The sequence below is a fragment of the Aythya fuligula genome, chromosome 2 (assembly GCF_009819795.1).
Source record: "Aythya fuligula isolate bAytFul2 chromosome 2, bAytFul2.pri, whole genome shotgun sequence".
NCBI lineage: Eukaryota > Metazoa > Chordata > Aves > Anseriformes > Anatidae > Aythya > Aythya fuligula.
Genome location: NC_045560.1, coordinates 115373706 through 115380185, shown reverse-complemented (window position 1 = coordinate 115380185; position 6480 = coordinate 115373706).

Genomic DNA, 6480 nt, shown 5'->3' with positions numbered 1-6480 from the left:
GCCGCCCCCGCCTTGGCGCTGCGCCTCCGCTGCCGAGCAGGTGGCGGCCGGAGCCGCCGCCGCCGCCGCCTCCTCCCTCCCCCCCACCCTCTTTTACCCCGGCCCTAGCGCTGCCAAGGGGCTCGGGGGCCGCTCACGCCGCCGGGCGCCGCGGCCGCCCGCTGTCCCCTGACGGGCAGCAGCGGCGGCAGCAGCATCCCCGCTGCGGGCGGGCACCGCGCCCCGCCCCGCCCCGCCCCGCCCCGCCCCGCAGAGCCGCGGCTACTGCGGCGGTTGGAGCGTGCGCGAGCCCCGGCGCGGCAGCAGCAGCAGCAGCAGCAGCAGCAGACTGCAGAGCGGAGGGGGGCCGGGAGGGCGCTGGCAGTACTGCTACTGCTGCTACTGCTGCTACTGCTACTGCTGCTACTGCTACTGCTGCTACTGCGGCTGCTGCTACTGCGGCTGCTGCCCAATGGGGAGGCAGGGAGATGCTAAACCCGCCCTCCCCATTGGCTGGCGCGGGGCTGCGGGATGGGGGCCGCCAGGGTACCCCCACACACACACGCACCATTCGTCACGTGGCGGCGCGGCGGGAAAAGCCGTTGGGGCTTGAGGGGGCTGTGAGGGGATGGCGGCGGTGGAAGGGGTGCCCGGCGAGGCGGGCGGCACCTTCGCCCTGCCCCTCCGGCTCGGCCCGGCGTGCCCGAGCGCCCCTGAGGCGGCAGCAGCGTCGGGTTCCACGGGAATCCGTCTCTGTGTCGTTGAAATATGTTCGGTTTCTTCAGGCAAAAAGCACAGAAATAGGGAATGAACCCCCTTCCAAGTACAATTTTGCCTCAGTCACTGTACTCGCACTATGGTTTTTACGCAACAGGCCTTGCTGATAACTTCATTTTGTTTTAGATGTGTCAAGACAGTCATTTTGTTCACCCACCACCTCTCATGGCCACCTGGATTTTATCCTTCAGACTGTAGGGACAACCTTATCGCTTCCTCCATTTCAGTCACAAGCAAACCGCTTCCAAACACTTTGCAGGCTTCCATATGAGTATTTTTGTATCATATGTATAAAAACCAGAAGTCAAGACATGAACATCAGCACTAGAAATATGAAGTTATTGGTTAATCAGTGAAATAATGATGCAGATAGGTGATAGTAATAAGAAACCAAATATTGACTTAAAACACCTTTGTTATACAGCCAAAAGACGCTACTCTATCCTCCAGCATTGCTAGATGTCGAAAGGGGACATTTCTCTGTGCAGTAGGATACAGTATGCACAGTAACAATTTGTAGCCACAGAGGAATTTCCTGATTGTCCCTCTGATGCAGAGCAGAGACACAGGAATTTCCCAGTAAGTGTTTCCATAAGAGAGAGAGGAATCTGCTCCATCAGCCCTGAAATAGACTTGTCAGTAATATTCTGATGAATGTTATTGTGATGGGTATTGGATAGATGGATAGATTGGGTGATTCATTTTGTCACTAAATTGTTTCTGAAATGCCAGTAGCAGCTGTGCAATTGATTTATGCCATTGTTTTATTGAGCAGGGTATAAAACAACACTGAACTATATACGCATGGTTTAAATTTGAAGCTTCAGCTGGCTGTAATATAGAGGGTCCCTGTGGGCATGAACTTAGTTTTATGAAGAAAAAACATATTGTATCTTTATGTGTTGTTACTGTCTCACATTAAAGTAGAATCTATTTTAGACGCATTATTACTTGTCATGCTTCTCTGTTATTGTACTTTTGTGTTTTATTTTATATATATATATATTGTTTTAGAAGATCTTTTTCTATTCTGTAAACATAGAGAAGGGCAGTAGAATATCAGTACAATGACAACTTGCAGAATCCCAAATCTTGTCGGAGACAAGAGTGAGTTTTATACTACTTGAAATATTAAGATTAACCCTAACTTTTGTGTGGAGGAACATCAAGTGGTGCTGTGCGAATCATTGGCTTTGCATAACTAAAAGCAAGTGACATGTCTTCAGCTCAACCATATTACTGGTGTTTTAACTGTTTAGACCACTAGGAACAATTTACAAGACTTTAAATGCTACTGTAATGAGCTTGAGAAAACCTGTGGAATAATAACTTAAATGTGTAGAGATATATGTGGAAGAATGTCAAAATGGAAGTTCAGGAGATGGATGTATCATGTTTAATTGAATCTCCAGCAGCAGAACACTGCAGGAGCAGCAGCATGACTCATACACAGTACTAGGAGGTGGCTAGGCCCAGGTACCAGCTCTGAAAAGAATACTTACAGCAGTCTCCATCTTCTTTGAATATTAATTTCTTCATTGAAGAAAGCACTCCCCAATAATTTGACCACTTCTTTGAATAAGCCACAACATTGGGATTTACTTACATTAAGAAGGAGAAATTCCGTTGAATATATATTGGTCTTTTCTGTATTTCATCCTGCAATTGAATGTTCGCAAAAAATTCTTAAAGAATTTTAGCTTATTCTGGAAGAAGATTAAAAAAAAAAAAAAAAAAAAAAAAAACTTGCTTATTCCTGTTTTCAATCTAACAATCTAAAAGTGAATTTTCTATGGATCAGAAAACATGAAATCAAACAAGATCTCACTATGGCAACAAGTGCAATACCATCAACAACACCAAAGACACAATAATCAAGGTTCTCCTCAACACATCCCTCAATCATTACAAAAGGTCATATTATATATAAAAGGTCATATTTATCCAATCCAACAAGTGATCCCACAGGAAGTATGAGTGAAACTGAACTAAGCAATGTACAGCAGAATGGACTCGCACTATCAAAAAATATATAAATGCCCAGTTCTTTTGGAAAGAACATCCTTTATGTCAAATATTTCAGCCCCTTTCCTATGGAGGAGGATACAAAGTACCTTCAAATTCCAAGTGCAAAATCATGGCAAACAATAACAACTCAAAACTTACCTTACATGTTAAGGCTCACGCCTTTTTCTTTGTTTGTTTGTTTTGTTTTTAGCTATTAACCCTTTTATTATTTTTTTTCTATTTGGTTAGTAAAATCAGGTCAAACTCAAGAAATTGTATTGTGTAGGTTTGACATTGCTCCTCTGTACTCGTCATACATGTTCAGTTCTGGACCTCTCACTACAAGAAAAACATTGAGGTGCTGGAGCATGTCCAAAGGAGGGCAACAAAGCTGGTAAAGGATCTAGAGAACAGGTATTATGAGGAGCAACTGGGGGAGCTGGGGTTGTTTAGTCTAGAGAAGAGGAAGCTTAGGGGAGACCTTATTGCTCCCTACAACTACCTCAGGAGAGGTTGCAGTGGGGTGGGGGACGGTCTTTTCTCCTAAGCAACAAGCGATAGGACAAGAGGAAATAGCTTCAAGTTGCACTAGGGGAGGTTTAAGTTGGATATTAGGAAACATTTCTTTATTCAAAGGGTTCTGAAGCATTGTAACAGACTGCCCAGGGAACTGGTTGAGTCACCATCCCTGGAGGTCTTCAAAAGACATGTGGGTGTGGTGCTTAGGGGCATGGTTTAGTGGTAGATTTGGCAGTGCTAGGTTAACAGTTGGACTTGATGATCTTGGAGGTCATTTTCAACCTAAATGATTCTATGATTCTATGCCCCAAAGCTTGGCTGGTTTATTTTAAATAGCTTTCCCTCGTAGCCCTGTGCCTTGTCTCAGTGACCATACTAAAAGGTTTCCTGTTGTCCTCTCCCTCATCTTTTCTACTTCTTCCTGTGTTGCATTGGCATAATTATGCATGGGGATGTTCTGCTAACAAAACTGGGGCAGTGACCTGTTTTTAGGGTTCGTTTGACAGACTGACATCCACAAACTTGGGGCTTTATAATGGTGGACACAAGGTGCTGTGAGACAACAGGTGGGAAGAAATACCAGAAAATCCTTAGGGAAGCAGAAGAATCTGAAACTGCTATGGTCACTGAGTGTGGAACTTGAGCCTGACACAAGCATCAAGGGAGTTGTGGCGGAGGTTCCACTGGATGAGGAGGAAGAAGGTAGTATTCTGCTGAAATAATTTGTTAGAGCTGGGGGTTCAAACAATAGATGTATGACTATGCTGTCCATATAACATCCAGTTTTGCATTCTGCAGTACTAATTTAAAGTCTTTTTTTTTTTTTTTTTTTTTTTTTCCCTCCAAGTCATTTACTGCTGTATGTTTGTGTTATTTTACTGCTCATATCCGGTCTTTGAATCAGCTGTAGTCCTGTTATGAACTATTAACTAGCTATTTTTATTTTGCAGTGTAATGACCCTGTCTTTAGTCTGTCTTCCCACTGCTATATGCATTGCCAATTTCTTTTACCTGGTCACTTCCATGTTGTATATAGTTGAGACAGAAAGATCGTGTGACTGCCATATTTTTTTCTTATCATTTATCCATTTAAAGAACTTTTTTTATTATTATTATTAACAATAGAATATTAATGTACCACATAAATCTTGCAGCTTTTGCATTGTCATCTCTGTTTCTGCAAATTTAGTCATTAACACCAACACCATTGTCTCTTCCTTTCACCCTTCCTTTACATTTTAATAATCACGTTTATTTGCTCTCTGGGGACTGACACTTTCTCTTCATTTTCAGCTGAGCCGTTCCAACTGACTTATTTAGGTTGTAGTTAATAGCCCATCAAGAAGAATGGTGCTTTCTCACACATTTCTAAGATTCTTTTTCCACTCAGCAGTGATTCCCCAAACAAGCCAGGTGTACTGCAGCCAAGCCACAAGCTCTGAACAACCCCCTGATCCACATGAAAAACACACAGTTAGCTATCACCTCACCACAGGGGATTCCATGAAGTCTTCCGCATGGCTTGGCTTCTTAAACCTTTTGCCATTGAGGCTTTAGTTTTCTTCCTTGCCTTTTCTGCTTTCCTAAATGGTAGCAATAAAAAATGATAAATGGAGTGTAACATGATTTCATTATTCATACTAAGTTACTTTGTTAGTATTGTTCATAAGTACTTGTGTGTGTGTGTGTGTTTTATTTACTTACACTTAGCAGCCTGATTTTTTTAAATAATTTTTTTGTTGTGTAGGCCAGCAGTATTTCAAGATCTTGTGCAATAATTGAGGTGTAATCATTATTGCAAGGTCAACAGACAGTTAAAATGTTTTGGGTTAAAAGCTCTCAGAATAAGAAGCACAAGAAACTTTCTGACAGTTCCAAGAAAATTCACAGGCTGTGTGAGATTATGGTAATTAAGATTTTTAAAGATTAAATCAAATTGTTTCAGGGTGACCTAGCAAGGAAAGTTAGTTGGCCCCTTTGTGGCACACAAACACATTAATCTCACACCAATACATACTGAGAACTAGAGTAATGTACTCAGGTTTGGGATCATGTGACCTAACTTTCTTACATCAGTTATAATCCCATTATTAAATCAAACGTCAGATTGGAAATATTATAAGAATGTGAACCTACCAGGGGTGGTGCCCCGCTAGACCTTCTCTTCACAAACAGAGAAGGACTGGTGGAGGATGTGATTGTTGGGAGCTGTCTTGGGCAGAGTGACCACGAAATGGTGGAGTTCACTATTCTTGGCGAGGCCAGGAAGGGAACCAGTAAAACCGCTGTATTGGACTTTTGGAGGGCTGACTTTGAGCTGCTCAGGACATTGGTTGGTGGAGTCCCTTGGGAGGCAGTTCTGAAGGGCAGAGGGGTCCAGGAAGGCTGGGCACTCTTCAACAGGGAAATCTTAATGGCGCAGGAACGGTCTGTCCTCACGTGCCCAAAGACGAGCTGACGGGGAAGAAGACAGGCCTGGCTCAACAGAGAATTGTGGCTTGAGCTTAGGAGAAAAAAGAGGGTTTATAATCTTTGGAAAAGTGGGCAGGCCACTAGGGAGGACTTTAAGGATGTAGCGAGGCTGTGCAGGGACAAAATTAGGAAGACCAAAGCTCATCTGGAGCTCAATCTGGCTACTGCCGTTAAAGATAACAAAAAACGTTTCTATAAATACATCAGCACAAAAAGGAGGACTAAGGAGAATCTCCATCCTTTACTGGATGCGGGGGGAAACTTAGTTACAAGAGATGAGGAAAAGGCGGAGGTGCTCAATGCCTTCTTTGCCTCAGTCTTTAGCGGCAATACCGGTTGTTCTCTGGATACCCAGTACCCTGAGCTGGTGGAAGGGGATGGGGAGCAGGATGTGGCCCTCACTATCCATGAAGAACTGGTTGGTGACCTGCTACGGCACTTGGATGTGCACAAGTCGATGGGGCCGGATGGGATCCACCCAAGGGTACTGAGAGAACTGGCAGAGGAGCTGGCCAAGCCACTATCCATCATTTATCAGCAATCCTGGCGATCGGGGGAGGTCCCAGTTGACTGGCGGCTAGCAAACATGACACCCATCTACAAGAAGGGCCGGAGGGCAGACCCGGGAAACTACAGGCCTGTCAGGCCTGGTACCTCAGTACCAGGGAAGCTCATGGAGCAGATCCTCTTGAGAGTCATCACGCGGCACTTGCAGGGCAACCTGTA